Source organism: Strix uralensis, chromosome 1 (assembly GCF_047716275.1).
Source record: "Strix uralensis isolate ZFMK-TIS-50842 chromosome 1, bStrUra1, whole genome shotgun sequence".
In the NCBI taxonomy this organism is placed as follows: domain Eukaryota; kingdom Metazoa; phylum Chordata; class Aves; order Strigiformes; family Strigidae; genus Strix; species Strix uralensis.
The window spans coordinates 165,388,462-165,406,016 of NC_133972.1; the positions used below are offsets into that span (position 1 = coordinate 165,388,462).

At 38.2% G+C, this 17,555-nt stretch overlaps 1 long non-coding RNA gene across 1 annotated transcript in view; it reads left to right on the forward strand.

Annotated features, from left to right (window-relative positions):
• Positions 1 to 17,135, forward strand: part of LOC141954740 (uncharacterized) — a 29,706-nt gene extending 12,571 nt beyond the window's left edge. The window contains exon 3 of the long non-coding RNA XR_012632234.1: positions 16,951 to 17,135. This is a non-coding gene — a long non-coding RNA (uncharacterized LOC141954740). The remainder of the gene's footprint in view (positions 1 to 16,950) is intronic.
• Positions 17,136 to 17,555: the final 420 nt, after the last annotated feature.

Consider the following 17,555-nt stretch of genomic DNA (forward strand, 5'->3'; position numbering starts at 1 on the left):
GTCAGTGAGATGAAAACATATGGTACTCACTGCTCTTGTGCAAAATAAATCTTTGATATTTTATCAGTTAGCAATGTGATGGACATATCACATTGTACTTTAATACACATTGTATTTTAATGACTCTGTGTGTGCTGATGAGCTTTTTAAGATTAAAAGGTAGATAAGTAATAGGGTCCAGCTATCTTTATTGCCCTCTAGAAAAAGAAAACTGAACCAATCACAGCATGAATGTCTCTACCTCAAAGCCCAGGGAAGAAAGAAAACTTGAACACTTGTATTTATTTTTACTAAAACTTATATAAATGTAATTTATACAAAATTCATGTCTTGTTGCCACAGCTGGAAGAGTATAAAAGGGCTTTAGTGTAAATGAGAAATAGGGATCTTGTAGTTTAAGAAGAGATGCTTTAAGAAAGATAATATGTTCCTTTTTCTCATTGTTTAAAGCATTTTATAATGTGTATATCATTAAATTTTCTATTACAGCCCAGACTCTAAAAGTGAATCATAAAGTTAACAATAGAGTCTTAAAGCAAAATTACACCAATTATACAGCAAGGAGAACTTGAATCTAAATGACAGAAACCTAATTGAGTGGAGGTTTTCCAGAACTCCTCATAAGAACTCCCATAAGCAAGTTTCTTTTTTTTTCTTTTCTGAATATGAGATCACGATAATAAGTTTTAACTAACTGGCACTGCTACAACAGCAGCACAGAGATGGAGGACAGGCAGGTCAAGCACTAGCAATTAGCTGGCCTTGTTTGCATAGGGCTTATACTCCTCACATGAATCCAGTAGAAATGGGCCAACATGCTTCCACCAGACAGCCTGAACACTTCTAGAAGCTGCAGAAACACTTAATGTCATGTGAGGGATTCCAAGTTCTATTTAATATATATATAGATATAATGGAATATATTTCTAATGTCATTCTGTTAGGCCATTTCTCTGTCGAAAGTGAAAGTGATAAAACATGAAGATAAATAGCTGCAGAGGATGCAGATCACATCTTTGAAAGAGATCTAAGATCTTGTTGTAAAAGCAAAGAGCTGGTGCAACTGCAATAGACTTTACACAGGCTGCACAGCTGGTTTCCACGCAGCCCTAGGGAGCCCTTCTCAATAAGCAACAATTGCAATGTCAGACGTAAAACCCAGACATCATGGGGTATAAATGCAGCACGCAGAAAGATGCTGACCCAGAATGAACTTCGTCATGTGGACTTGTTCTGCTTAATAAAAACCTGGGAGCTGTAGGAGCTGAAGGATGACTGTGCAGACCTGAATATGTATCCTTTCCTCAGTGCTGATATTTCTTCTCCATTTCAGAGCTGCAGGATTCTTCCTCAACTACAGATGACCCTGATTTTTACCTTGCCCCAAGGAGAAGACAATGTTGTGCTTCACTGGAACTTTCATTTTGGGGACTTCAAAGTCCTTTAGAAACATAAAGGAATTTAGCCTCATATTCTTTTCTGAGGGTGAAACTTAATCCTATGAAGATTTGCTGATTGTGATTCAGGCAATAGGAACAAACTGGTAGGGAATAGGAGGGTGGGAGAAGGGCAATATTCACTGCAAAATGTAACGCAAACAGCAGACAAATACTTCTCAGGCTTAGGCAGTCACAAGAAGTCTTGCATCTCATTTCTTTTATCTCCAGACTTCAGAAAGCAGACCTTTCTCTGCAAATAACTGATGGGGTTGGACTTTGGGGTTTCTTTCCCAGGATGAATGGGAAAGCAACACATTAGGAGACAGCGTTATGTGCTTTTCTCTGTCGCAGAGTCTTTTTCCTATATTTTTCTTTTAAAATCTGAAGGTACTTTATGTTACACTCCTGAAAGAATCTGAATCCATGTCCGTCCCCACTCTGCAGGGATGTACCTGGCAGCCAACAGGTACAGCCAGATGCCTGTGCTGCCTGTTGATAGGCATAGGGATCTCTCTGATCACCGCATCTATGATTGCCTGTGATTCTGCCAACACACAGAGGCACCACCAAAAAAACCCAAGATCACAACATCACTCCTTCCCTGTGCCCATGCGAGGCTCACAAACAAGGCATATGTGGGCACAGGTGGGCATCCAAAGCTGCATCCACTGCAGATGCTGCAACCAAAACTTTACTTGATCATCTAAATTCCACTTGAATCCCAATGACAAAATGTATCCTCTGAACTTGCTTAAAGACAGATTAACAGTAACAGATCTCTCAATGGCTTCCCTCTATGTAAGAAACAGTGCTCAAATTTTTCAAGTTATTTATATAAGCACCTTTATAGGTATTTCTGAAGATCTGTTTATGACAGAAGTACTTGATCCAAACAGCTACTGGCCTGAGTGGAAAGACTTTTTTTGCTTTCAGTAGTCTTTCCATCAGACCTGTGGAGACACACTTATTAAATAATTTATTCAGAGTAATCTGAACGTTACCTCTGAGTACAGCTGTTGCATTTGACTGTGTACTGTCAATCACAGAGATATAAACCGTGAAACGGACTGACACCTACAACGTCTTTCGTGTTGTTTGTAAAGACTGTCGTTCCTCTAAAGACTACACTGGTCAGGTAGCCTGAATAGGAGAGGCTCAGCATCAGCTCTTGGTCTGAAATCATTGCTGTCACTCTCAACTGGGCACAAATGGAAAGCAGTAATTAACTTGATTAGCCACACAACTGAGGAATAGGACTGTTTATGTCAGCGTACCTATCTAATCATAAAAGACTTTCTCCCTCTAAGAAAATTATCTACATTCAGATGAGATGGACTGGTCAAAAGATTATCTAGCACCATGGATTATGGCTCTGGTCCACTGTGGTAGGAGTCTTTTTTGTTTCTCTCCTTCTCTCCCACTAAAGCTAGACTGCTTTGTATCACACATTTATCACTGGTTACTCCTCCATTGCATCCCATATTGAACATTCCCTACAGCTCTGACTTGTTTTAATGCACACAAATTACAAACTGCTGGTTGATTTGTTGTGTTTTAGAGTAGCTGCTGGGTAGACATCCACCATAATGTTAAACAGTTAAAGTAGGATTGATGACTAAGTAGACCAAAAAAACCCTCCCAATGAAATGCACAGGAAGCATATGATAAAAGTGAGGGTGTAAATGTAGGGCCAAGTATGGAGAGTATTTTTTTTACACATTGTTTTTACTCAGGCAAACCCATTGAGCTATTTGGAGTAGTAGCTTTTAGTCTATCATCAAATGCCATGTTTCTTTCTTCATCTGATTTCATATAAGAAAATTCACTGTGAGCTTTCGTAATTGAAATTTAATTCTTGACAACAGGAAGCAGCCCCCGACTACCACCTGCACCATTCAGATTTTTGCACTGAAAAAGCTTTCCTTAGATAGAAATTATAGCAGATCACAGATACACTTTTCTGCGGCATTTAACTCTTGCCTGTGTAATAGTTCCACTCAGCAATTTGCAATGAATTTGTGATGGATGATTTGGGAATGCTACCTATTATTGGTACTTCACTGCAAGTGGACAGTCACCCTTATTTCATCTAATTTTTGATGCACAGAGTATTCCCCCACAGTTTGTGTTGGGGAAATCTCCCCTGTTTCTTATATTTCAGTTATTCATTCTGTTTCTTACATTTCAGTTATTCATTCTGTTTCTTCCAAAGTGAATGGTAACCCTCTGAGTTTGTGGCATTTTCAGAAACAATGGAATACTGGCTTTCTTTGCTGTCAGCCTTCAGACATCCAGGGGGAGGTGTTACCTACTCCATGGCCTTTTCTTCACTAATGGGTAGAGCAGCACTTTCTATTCCGCACAGGTGGAGCAGAACAATAGCCTGTGGGAGAAGGAACAATTTGGTAAAAACTGCGTGAAACAACTGTGCAAAGCTCTTGCTATTTCAATAGGTTTCTTTAGGACAAACTTTAACTTTCTCAAGCAAAGATGGGTGAGACTAGCTTCCTGTGCAGCAAAGGTAGATCATATTGCTGCCGTTCGCACCAATGTCATTATAAAGACAGGGAGATCAGAGTGTGAATTGGAAACTTTTAGAAGTACTTTAGTCAGCTGCATTGTCCTCAACAATGCAAGGGCAAAAGTAGAGGGCTGGGCATTTTTTCCTTAAAATGCCTTCCCCACCACCATGCACCATCCTCACTGTCTTTGTAAATGTGGTCATTAGTGGTCTGAAGGCAAGCATGAGAATCTGAAAGTAGGAAGTACTAGCGCTTTCTTATGGTTTTCTTTTGTTGGTTTGACCAAAACAGCAAACCTGTTCACCTCTTTTCTAAAAGTATTTTTGCCAGCACTGGCCTCTGAATGGGATAGGGAGCAGAAAGTTAATCTGGTGAAACACAAATGTTTGAGAAACCTTCTTTAAATGCTTTTTGGTGTCACTAGAAACTATCAAAATTTGTGGGGGCAATGTAAACAGAATGAAGACAATTTCAAAACACATAGCAAAAAAGTGCTTGTGGAGAACTCCTGTTCTGCCCCTCTTGAAGCCAGTAACTAGTGAGCGTGTGTTCCTGAACATGTTACCTTGCCCAGCACAGAATTAACAGGTACACTATAGCATGATGCATTTTTGGCCTCAGTGATGGATTTCTCTGGCAAATAAACTTATGTTTTCTGAATTAATAGGAGACCTGACACTCTCTCTCCATATGTTCCTGTTGAAATGGGTAATTTGCATTTGTAACGCCAAACTTTCCTCCCATCTAATTAATATTAAATTGTAATAATTTACCCGTTTAGCTGATAGCAGCTATCTCTGCAATCTGTTCCAACAAGGAGGCAAAGCATCAGCTTTAAACACTTTTTTTCATCTAGGCTGTCTGAAAACAGCGAACACTGCTGGACACTTACTTATACTGCAGAATATGTTCAAAAGCTGCAAATGTAAAGATGCACATGGTCAGCTACAACAATTGTAGCTAATTCCCTCTTCTTTTTAGGGACTAACAAAAGTAGAAGCGGCTTAATGGCAAAAGTAACTGAAGGTGATAAATGTCAGCAGCTTCAGCTCTTACATCATAATCCACAGGGACCAAGTGAGAGGGTGTCTGAAGGCTGGCTGACACCTGGCACAACTACATAGCCCTGTGGGATGTCACTAGAATTTACTGTTAGAATTCATCAATATTTCTGTCTCCCTATAACGTGTTTCTTAACAGAAAAATCTTCAGACAAGTCTTGCTGAAATCATTCTTTTCTAGGAGTTCACAGATAGCACATACCATAATATCCTAAAGTTTAAATCTACATGGACCCATCAACTCTTTCATTTATTCTGTCCTCATGTGTCTCACCTCTCATCCAGGGCTAAATTAATTCCAGTAGTTAAGGTTGCCTAAAGCTTATCTGTCATTTTTAAAGCTGTGTTTTTCTCACCTATAATAAAAAAAGGTTAACAAAATGAACAGGGATGAATAGTTAGGGAAATGAGGAATTTATTTTTAAATGGATTAAAAGAGAACAGTTTGGGCAACCTGGAAAAATGAGGTCTGAGAGGGAGATGCTTACATTTGGGGTTTATAAATAGGAAGTAGTACAAGGTCAAAGAACTATAATCTCGGAATAAATCTTTCTAAACTGAAAATTAGAAGGGCTCTAACAGCAAGGGAAGTTCTGTAAGGGTCATGGAGATAGTCATGGAGATGAGGAACCTGAATTATTTCAGTGGAAGAGATTAAATCATGGAAACTTGGAGTTTGGTTTGTTCAAGGGGAGATTGTAGGATAAGAAAAGGATGAGATAGGAGCTTGAAATTAAACTATGTGATATCAGTATAAGATAATTTGTTTGACTTCCCAAAAAAGGGATGAAAGGAGACAGATCATGGTGAGTTTGTTATGCTCTGTTCATAACAGTATTTAATTAGTTCCGTGCATTCTTCCTGGGTCTACTGTTGCCTGTAGGCAGTGGAAAGAAATATTTTCTTGCTTGATGTCTAACTTTGCCTTTGGGAGACAGAGAAAATTGCTTCTCTTCTGAAATATCAGAGAGATTAGCTACAGCTGGAAAAGGTCCCCTGGGTAGAGTATTTTGGTTCATCAGTGACAGTCAGAAGCTTTTCAATGCCCCGTTAGTGGTGTCTTATTCACATGTTCCTGGTTAAATAGACCTCTCAGCTGGAGGTTGGATAAAACTTTCCTCTAACCAGAAAGACGAGGACCTTAGGGTTTTTTGCCTTCCTCTGTGCTTGGGGCATGATCCACTTACTGAGATTCTCTGCCATTTACAGCTATCATGCAGCGGCAAAGACCTGCAATATTGCTGATTATCCTGTTCTTTCCCTGGGGCACAGAGTGTAGTAGGCTAAGGGTCTCAGGTTTGTTGTGGGAGTGGAGAAATAATCTGTGCTTTAGGGTAGGCAGAGGTTGGGAAAAGTTCATGTGGACCTCTTGAAAGTTACTGGCTATTGCATGGCAACTTGTAGCTGTGTGGATGGGTCTCAAGGTCCTTGATGTCTCACCCAGACCTATGGTCTGAAGATATTCACCTGCACAAGTTAATTCAGGATGAGTGTTCTGGATCAGAATTCAGACAGGTAGCATACAACTTTAGAGTGGTGATGAATTCAATCAATCATGCACAGATCCTGCAAAGACTTTTATTTTCATTTTGTACAGAAAAAGGCCTTGTCTACTTTTTCCATTGTAGAAAAGTGGGACCTGGATCAGACATGTACAGGACAAAAGGTAGGAGGTTTCTTGGTCTCCTGATGAGAAACTGTGGTGGGTTTGTGGGTGTTTTGGGATTTTTTTTGTCTTTGGTTTATTGTATTTTTTCTTCCACTCTTCTTTCACAAAATTTTCTCCTGAAATCACAGTTATAACATTTTCTTCTTGTCATTAAAAAATAATTATCCTTTCTTTGATGGATCTAATAATAGCAAGCAAAAAATAAGGGAAGTGTGTATGCTTCTCCTTTTCCAGCTGGTTTGCAATGCTAAATATAAATTCTCTTGTACAAGAAGAATATTTGGGTTCATTTCTCTTTTCCACTGACCATGACATTAAATTTGCAGCGAGGAAATACTTTCAGTTTACTTTTGCATCCTTGATACAGGAGACAAAATTAAAGCAAAATAGAATGCATGACTAATTTGCCAAATGCAAAGTCCTTTCTCTCCTATGACTTATCAAAAAGTCCATGCCACCCACAACAAGGAAACAAAAAAACTTCTTATATATTTTCAGTTTAAGATAGGCACACTCAGATCTACATTTTATGATGGCTGAATTGCCATCTTGTCTTCATTAACTATGTGAGGAATGAAAGGGGCCTATTCCTGAATGGTAGGATTCCTTGTTGAATGTCCAAAGTCTGAGCTATTGGTTGTCAGTCTTCATCATCTCCCTATCTCTTCTATCTAGACAGTATAAACTATTCAGGGGGAAAAAATGTTACTTTTTTTTTGGTTTCTGGTGGGTCTGGTATGATCAGGAGTGTCCCAGTGGGATTTTTTCCATGATCATAGTCTTGCCCTTCCTGTTGGGCCAGAGCATTCGTAGGTGGTGGTTGGATTCTCTCTTTAGCTTTACCGCACACATCTTTTCTCTGTGGGATAATAAGAAGGTAAGTGTGTGCATACTCATAGGCCCTAATGGGCCTTGACACTCAGAAATACAGAAATCTAACAGCATACTTTACAGTGGCCTGTAGTTGAGATAAAATTTGTTAGATTAAAAAAAATAGCAGTTATAATTAACTCTTATTTTAAATGGAACCAGCACGACATTTTCACTTAAATAAATCTTATGAGCCAGAATGTGTTATATTGAATTAACACCTTTATAGGCTATGTGCTTTTTAAAGCAAGTACATAAATTAACAATATTCCAAAGGACAAAACCCTGTCTTTCTTGAATGCACAATGTGAAACCTTATTTTCCAAGTTTTCCATGGTGTTGGTGATTTTATGTTATTTATTTTTTTTTCATCTGAGAGGGGTTGATTTTCACATCTCTTGCCCATGAAGGGAAAAGCTCTCAGTCACTTCAGTGGATCATCCAACTTCTGTGGCTGCCTTTGCAGGCTCTTACTTTTGCTGATGTCCATTGCTTCTATTGTAAGCATCCTTCAAGGCTCAGGCTCTGTGACTGCCAGGCTGCAAGGCCATTGGGAGCTTGCAAATTTGTCATGAACAAGATGAGAATAATGTCAGTTCATCTGATTGACATATCTGTTAGCTCTAGATCTTGGGTTAGTGTATCCTAGTACCTGGGCATACGTGGGTGGATATGACAAACAGACTCATGAGGCAAGGGAGGAATGGCTTAAAAGCCAGAAAAAACATTTGTGGTTACTATGGAAACACAACTCTCTTGGGCCTTCTGCACACAACACAAAGTTTCTTTCTGAGACCTTTGTAAATCTGGTCTTCTTTTCTTGCTACTGTAAGGCAGGAGTGGTTTCATTCACAGTATTTAAGAATGTGGCTGACACCAATAAAGATATTTTCCAGTCCATCTTCAATTGATGTGGTTAATCCATGCTGTTTACAACCTGAGTGATGTTGATTTTAGGGTGTAGGTAGGTTTCAGGGAGTGTATCCGATCAGACAAAAACCTCATATGATGCAAGAGTATGTTAAATATGTGAAACTATCTGTTTCTGGTAGTTTAGGAGTTATTCTGTTTCCTTTACAAAGCATTTGGAATTTTAAAGGTTAAATATGCAGAAATAAAAAAAATAATCTTTCATTATTTTATTATTTTATTCATTACCAGAGAAATGGGAACCAGCATTTTGCTATGAGATTTAAAAGTGTGTTATACTCGCTTAGCCATTTTCTATCATCTTTTCTTCTTTTGATGTTAATCACAAACAGCTAGAACCAGAAGATAATGAAGAATTAAAAGATTAGAGATATGGAAAGTTTACACATTAAAAGCAAAGTCAAAGTGCAAAGAAACCACAATGACTGAGATAATGAGAGTGAGGAATATAATCCCTCTTCAACCAGTGAGATAGAAAAATATCCCCATAGCACTTCCACACAGGAGGACATAGTGCTGCTTACCTCTGGTGGGACAAAAATAACATCTAAGATGTATGGAAGACTTAAGAAATTAAGCTAAACTATTCTGGACAGAACTCAGTGATCCTCTCCATAGTGTTTACTGAGAAGAAAGACTTAAATGTCCCCAAACAAGTGGCAGACTAGCACAGCATTCAAAGATCTTGAGCATTAACAAGTCCCATTGATAAAATCTGGGGTGCTAGAGTCCCCTGGACCTTTAGCTGTGCTAAAGTTAATAGACCTAAATGTATAAGTGTAAATGGATGAGCCATGAGTGAAAGGAAGGAGTTCTGGATGAGTAGTTCAGACAGTTTAACAGTTTAACAGACAACAGACAAGAGTTTAATAGACAACCAGAGTAACTTAGGTAGTAAAATATTAGATGCTGTTTGCATTGTAGAAGCTCTGTGTTATTCCATGTGGTTTTCTACCACTTCCCCAGAAAGGCATTGGTCTCCTATGCATTTGGCATCATAGCTGCCAGCTCTGTCCATGTCTCAGATATTTTACAATTTTACGCCAGATGCTTAGGCAGGGAGGGATTCAAAGGCCCAAAACATTTGGTGAGTTGAATCCCACTGTGGAGCAAAATGGTCCATTGTCGCTGTGGGAAAGCACTTCTCTGGCCCCAGAGGCTCATCTTCCTTGCACATGGGATGTTAATACTGGTGTCCAGTGAGGAGCTTTCTGCACTTCAGGCACAAAGTGTTAGCAAGGGAGGAATAACAAAGCTGCACCTCAGCATCTGAAAACACAAGTATATTGTGTGTTCAAGCATCAGAGAACATAATCATGTCTAAAACACACTTTGGGTCACTTTTGAAGAATTTTTTTTCAGGAGCTGTACAAACTAGTTAAAAGTCAATAAAATGGGCAAAAATATTAATTGTCTGATGTCTTCTAAAATATTTTTTGAGTAAGGCCTAGAGCGAGTACTGAAATATTGAAATAAACCTTTTGAGCAATATGGGCTTGAATCTGCCTCTTTTATTTCTCCTCTTTTTCTATACACTGAGCTTGGTGAGCCAAGACAGTCCTGCAGAGTTTTCACTTCAGGCTTGCTGTTTATATGTTGGATCTATTACATTGTAGTGGCAATAAATCTTGTCCAATCAACCTTAGAAATGTGCCGCTCTTTCTAACGACAGTTATCACTGGGAAAAACAAGGGCAGACAAAAAGATCATGGACCATCTTGTTCTTCCTGATGGAAGGGCCAAGAAGGTGACATTTATGCTGTTCAGTCATGAAGTTGCCAGTTGAGTGAACAATGATCATACCTACTCCCTTGTTGTTTAGTAAAGAGTAGTATTTTCTGTAATGAAGACAATTATGCTTCTCTTCTGTGTAAGAGGGTACTTTTGAATCTGATAAGTTCTGGAAAAATGTGTGGAATAAAACTTTAAAAGACATCTACTTGATGTTACTGGTATTTCTACTTGGCAATTTTCCACTTCATAAACAGACAAGGCATTCCAAAATAATAGCTATGGAACAATAGAAGCGTTGTTTTTCATTTCCACCACATATAATGCAGTGATCTTACTGTGAAAGTTTGCGTACTTTATTCTGTTAGCAATCATCTGTACCATCCAGACTATGCAATAACTTCTGTTGTTGCTGCTGTTGAGTGACATTTTTAATCTCAATTTCAAGCCAGAAATAACATTTTGGAAGCCTCTTGAGTACATAAAGGATTTCTGGTACAAGTGTCAGAGAAAATAGACTTAATCAGCAGAAATTATCTGCAGAGATCTGTCAGTCTATAAAATAATGAAAATTTTAGTGCAGTCATTGTTTAAACTTCGGAAGTATGAAGCTGGCCTGCCAGAAATATTCAAAATTTGATGCTCCTATTAAAATTTGAATGTTTCACCAACATTTAACAGATTTTTTTAACCCCTGCATTTCCTTCATTTAGTAAGCTGTGCTCTTGCCACAGTACTAATGAACATATATTTTGAAGTCTCCTTGACTAAACTGGATTTGAGTATTATAAATCTTTCAGAACTGAATTATTGCCAGTCTTCTTTGAGAACTGCCAAATACTTTGAAATACTTTCCAGGAGGATATAAGTCCTTACTGTAGCTGTTTGTTTTCAAAGAGCTATCCCTGGCAAACAAACAATAATAAACTAGAAAAAACATCACTAATGTTTCAGGAAAAGAAATAAACAAAAAAAATCCAAACAAACAATTAAAAAAAACCACCACCAAAGAAAAAGAAAGAAAATAACAAAATATGACCTCAGAAAATCCAGAGCATCAACATGTAGTTTAGATACCGTCCAACTGTGGTGATGTCCATCACCAGTGCATATTCATTGACTTACGTCTGCAGAGTGGCAAAGGCAAGTCAATGAATGGTACCAGGATGACACATTAAGGCTTATCAATAGATAATGTCATTTCTCAAATTAGTACTGACTGGATGCATCAAATCTCCTCTTTTTCTATGCACATAAAGAACATCAGCTCAGTATGTTTACTGTGGTATTTTCTTGTCACTGAAAGTAGAATATTAAACTTCCATTTCTTATGCTGAAATTATTTTCTTCTGTTGGCTGATATAAGCACCTATTTGAGATCTGATTCAAAGACAAGACCCAATCAGTAGGTGTTCTTGGAGATCCTAGTGAGGGCACTAATTAAACTATGTGCTTTGAAATATTTTTCCTGTGTTCTCCAGAATCCACTGAAATTGCCATTAGGAGGCCTGCTAACCACGGGATGAAGACTGCATGTGTCAAAAGACTTTCAAACTGCTTTTATTTAGGAGAATGATTTTTAATTTTTTAATTACTTTTTAATCATGTAAGTATGGCAGAAAGATACATCTCATTTTAGAAAAAGATGTTTACAGTGAGGATCAGACTGCCAGAGGTCTTTACCTTATTCCATCCTATGAGATCAGAAGTACCTCACAAGTTCCCACTTCTGAAAATCAAGCTGGGTTCCTATTTTCCATTTTTTGGTGTATTTGAATGTCCAGTCCTTAGAAGCTCAAACTCTTTTGACCTCTAATGAAAAAGCCTTGCTCAGCAAAAGTGCTCAAGGGTCTCATTCACATTTAAATCATCAAATGAAGTGAATGCTCTAAAACTTCTGGACCAATCTGGATCCAAGATTCCTACTTTGTTATTTTGGGGGTTTCAGTTTTGGGTTTTGGTGGTTTTTTTAATTGATAATAACATGGAAAGAATATTCAGAGAAATGTAATGTGTAGAGTAACACTTGGACAGTTAATCTTTCTTGCCATTCTTAGGGACTCCAAAGTTTATCAGTACTTCCAAACACCTGTCTGGTTTATGCAATCTTTTTTTTTTTAATGTAATGGGCCCATAATATTCAGAAAACTAATTTTATTTTATTTTCTTCTTCTATTTTTTTTTCCCCACACAGTGGATATTCCCTTAAGGGGAAAAACAACTTTTGCTGAAGGAAAGAATAACTAGGGTTCAGAGAGATGAGTATTGAAAATGCACAGGAGACTTTTTAATATGAGATTGCATAGCAGATACACGTTTGTAAAGCAGTAATTACTTACATTTCTGTGTGAAGACAAACATGGAAGAGACATAATGACTTTGAGGGGTTTTCAGTGACAGTTCCTAAAAATAATGCAGGAGTCATAAACACAACCTACAAGCAGCCTTCTTCATCTGTCTGACAATTTGCAAACTCCCAAGGGATTTCTGATGATGTTATGCCCCAAGCTGTTGATCATCATCCTGGTATGAATCAGATCAGCTCATTAGAAAATGCCCATAATCCAGGGGGGGCACCAAAATGTAGGACAAGATCATTAATTTTGACAGAAATATGGAATTTACATCTATGTTGTTAAGATGATGTCAACAAAGCCTCCTTCCATCTGAAGCAGGGGAACAGAAATGGAGAAGGTTGTTTGATTTTTGTCAATAATAGCATATTTGCTGAAAAATGCAGTTTTAGAATCACAGAAAATAAATAGGAATGCTATTTAAAATGGGCAGAGAATTCTGACTAAAATAAAACATATTTCTTTTAAAAAACCGTTTGTTTCTATATATTTTGATGGAAACAGTTTGATTTTTTGTTTTGAAACAGCATGCATTTTTAAAATTCAGCTTGCCTTTAAGTGTATAAAAAAAGCTTTAAAATTAAGACACCCTCTAAGTTTGTTCATGATTGATTGGGGGATTTTTTGTTTAAAAGAGGAAAAGCAAGAATATATAATTTTGAGGCAATGAGGTTTTTTGGGTTTCTGTTCTCAGCTTCTTCAGCTCACCTGACAAATTGATCTCTTACTCATGAACACCATGTCCTGTGCTGGAGAACATTACACACTTCCACCCTGATTATCCATTTTCAGGAAGGTGGTATACATGTGGACTAATTCAGATGAAGGCACGTCTAGTGCTTTTAGCAGATTATTCTTGATTTACAATAGTTTATAGAGAGAAAAAGGTCATGTTTTGTTCTAGTTTGTTTTGTTTTAATACAGATCATTTAGGTAAAACTAACAGTTGTTATCATGGCTAAAAATGGGAGGGAAACTGTAAATCACTAGAACTGAACACATAGTCTTGAATCTTGAGCTGAAGTTTCTAATCATAGGTTATGAATGATGCTTAGTATTTATAGAATTAAATGGAATTTAGGTGACAAACAGCTATTCTTTTCTCATTCCTGGTGTAACAGACTCCTATTTTTCTCTCATCAGAGCAGAGAGAGGAACTGATAATATGTCAGTCATTAATGAAAAGGTCTTGATAATGAATAATTTACTATTCTTGGAGATGTTTATGAAAATTAAGTCTCACCAAGGGTATAACACCACAGCATCTCGAGTGAATCAGAAAATACGCTGTTGTAAGTAGTTTCAAAATTTGGCAAAGAGCAAAGAGAACTTTCTGTATGACAGTTTGTTTTAACATAGCTGAAGGCTGTCATTTGTGTTTATACTGAATATAATTGAGCTAAACAGCACTAACATGATGACAGAGAGATGGACAAGACAATGCTTCCATCACTGGGAAGGTAAAATGTGCTTAAGAATTCACAAGTCCTCACTAAAGATTTCCAAAAATACCTACTGATTTTGAAGGCCTTGTTCACTGATCACACCACTCCCGGAAAAAGTAGTTGCAAGAAAAGTCAAGTTGCCCTTCACTTTTCAAGAAAAGTAGCCCTTGAGGATCAGACCTGTTCAAGATGTGTTGAAATGGAACTCCAGTTAGGGGCTGAAAACAGCCACATGCTTTTGGAAGCACTTAGCTTGGATAGAGGTAGGTCAAATGGAGAGCATCCCCATCTGCCTGTTAGCCAACACAGGCAGTGTCTTGGCACTGCTAGCTATTGCTGTGTGGCTGCCCAGCAGTGGAAGACTGCAATCCCATGGTGCTCAAAGAAGCAGGGAGATGTTGATGGAGAAAGTGAGAACAAGCCCAGGTGTTGCCTGGCCTTGCAGATAGTGCTGTCAGCAGGGACTGAATACTAGGAGTCAGTTCAGAGCTCAGCAACTCACTGTGGATGTTGGAGGAGGTAATTCTCCACTACCTCTGACTCAGTCTCAGTCTGTATATACACATGTCAAGAAACCACAGCCCAACAACAAGCAGTAGTAATGCTGCTTCCTGATCCAACCAGAGGTGAGTAATGGTGAGTGGGACAGCACTCAGCAAGGACCCTGCAGTTACTGAAACCTCTGCTCCAGCTCTGTGAAGCAGGTCAAATGGCAGTGCTGCTCCACTCAACAGGCTCTTAAAGGAACCAGCTGGCTTATTCACAACCATTCCTCTCTTCCATTGCCTATAACTCGTGTTTGAACAACTTGCTATTTGCTTCATAGGAATCTGATCCCTCCCTGCTTACATGGAGCTGGTATTGTAACCATGATTGCAGGCAACCTGCTGTGTTTCTTCTCACCAGCTTCTGCATTGCAATAATTTTTTTTTTTTTTTCTATGCTGAAACAACAGTTCTCACACGCTTGACTTTAGGTGTTCGTCATTAATTCTCTACCTAACTTTTTTTTGTCCTTAAGATCCCTTCCTTTGCATGACCGTGTTGAAAGCTGGGGGCGCAGGAGTCTGGGAGGTGAATGAACAGCATTGTACAACACTGACAGCTCCAAGGCTTTTCTGATGTTGTGCAGCTGTACATGCCATCTAAAGCAAGGAGTGTAGGAACAATTGTTTAAAGGGATGGCTTGGAAACTTGTTATATAGCTGAAACTGGCCAATTCATGCTTCCTAATCCACATGCACCAACATTCACTCACAGCAATTTACAGTCTCTTTCCCATTTCTCTAAAACACATTGCTGTACTATAAACGTGAATTACTTACAACTGTTACTGTTACTGCCAAAAAATAAAAACCTCCAGCCAGATTTATTAATGTCATTTGAAGAATCATAAATACTCTCAAATTAACTGCATTTCCTTACTGTGGCTGAATCATAACTATTCAGAAATGTTTTACCTTCATTCTTCTAAATTGTGTTCCCTTCCAGTCATAGATCTTTAGGCTAAAATGTCTCAGATCATCTGATTCATTTTCTTTTTGTAGGAATTAAAATTCAAGGCATAACCTTACAGGACTCTGAAAATTGCTTCCTGATTTCATCTTTAAACCAGCATTCTGTTTTTTTAATCTTCTAGGGCAATATCTAGAATAATGTAACTGTTGAAAATATGAATAATATGGGTGTCACTTCCATACCCTTTGGCTTGGAAAAAGGAGAATGTTTTGCTTTTTAACACAGAAGAGTCCAATCTGTTGCAGCTATAATAGTTGGAAGAAGCAGGGGGAAAAAGCTTCCCTGTAGTGTAAGTAAAGGACAGCCTTATCTTATCTTCTGTCTTATACAGCAAGAAAATTGTTGTCTAGTCACTGAGCAGGTCTTCAGTCAAGAAAGAGCAGATGTTGGGTGTGAAATTAAGAGAATTGTTTCATCCCGGATGAATATGTGGCATCTGCTCCAAGTGGAAAAGCCTGAGAGATCAGTAACAACAACACCAAAAAAGGAAAACATCTCCTTTTTTTTCCCCTTTCTCTCTATCACAAGCACTCATACAAGCTCTGAACAATGTCTGAAACAACTAAGAGCTTTGACAAAGCTTGATGTAATGTGGATGCTGGACTAGCTCCAATAAAAAATGCAAGTATCTTATGGTTAGGGGCTAAAATTCTGCCTAAGATAAGTGGCGAGATTTGTGGCAGCACTTGGGAACATCCGGTCCCTTTGCAGTTCCAGGAATGACCCAGGTTTCTCAGGAGAAGATAAGAGAGTAGTTAAACCAAGCCCAGAACTGCTGAGATGCCCTGACAGGGGATGCTAACCTGGACTATAAACCCTGGGCTCTGATTATTGCTGCAAAGATAACTAGCATTGGGTTTTTTTCTTCCAATAGCTCTTTAATGTAAAATATGCACAAGTTTTTCTCAGCCCAGGTAAGACCCCAGACTTCTCCTTTCCCAGTTTGGTACCCTAGCCACTAGGAGGTTTAGCCTGTTTCCTCACAAAGTCACACAAAGCCTTATTATATCAGCAGTTCCCTGGGCTCTGGTAAATACAGTGAGTCAACTACCACTTTTTGGCTAGCAGAGAGAACTGTTGCACAAAAAAGCCAGGAACCCGACCATGACTGAGAAAACAGATCATGTATTCTTGTAAGTAAGAATATAGAGAGTCAGATCTGTACAGCATGTATGAAAAGCAAGACCCATGGGAGAATAAAAGCCCTTTTGGCACAATGTGTGAGATGGTATATTCTAGTCAGCTTAATTAGAGAGTTTTTGAACAACAGAGGTGTCAAAAAGACCATATCTGATGGTGATGGAGAACTTCAGCTTTCTTTATGAAAATTTTATAACAGTAAAATCACTCATCAAGTTTTGAAATGTACCAAAACCTTTTTGTTTTCCTTTTTTTTTTTTTTTTTCCCCCAGGAGCTAGAGAAGTCAACTAGAAGAATGACTATTTCAGCTTTCTTTCCAGCTAATTAGGAGGAACTGACTGAGGATCCAAAAGTAAATGGTAATCTGGGAGAAAATTACTGTGAAGAATAACATTCACTACTCTAAGGAATGGGTGAAAAGGACCAGTAGAGTAAGGCTAGAAAGGAATTTGTTCACTTTGTAGGCAAGGAGGTTGGATCTTTGGGGAAAATAGTCCAATTCAAAGAAGGCAGGTGATCTGTTAGATTGTATCACATACTGAGAAGTAAACTCCCCTAATGCTAAGAACAGGTAGGAAGCAAAGTGGAGTGAGAGATGGTTATGGCTGAATGAAGAGTCCTTAAAAGGTTTGAAAATAACAGTATTAAAAAACTGTACAAAATGTAAAAATAAGACTGGATGACTAAGAATGAACAAAAAACCAGAAAAATATACAAAGTAAGTTATTTCTAGTGAGGGAAAGAAAAATCTGTACAAATACTTTTGAAGCAAGAGAAAAAAAAAACCAACAAGGAAAAGAGAAGTTCACTACCAGACAGGGAAGAAAATCCTGACAAAAGGCTAGTGACACACAGAAGGCTACAGCAGTGTTTGCT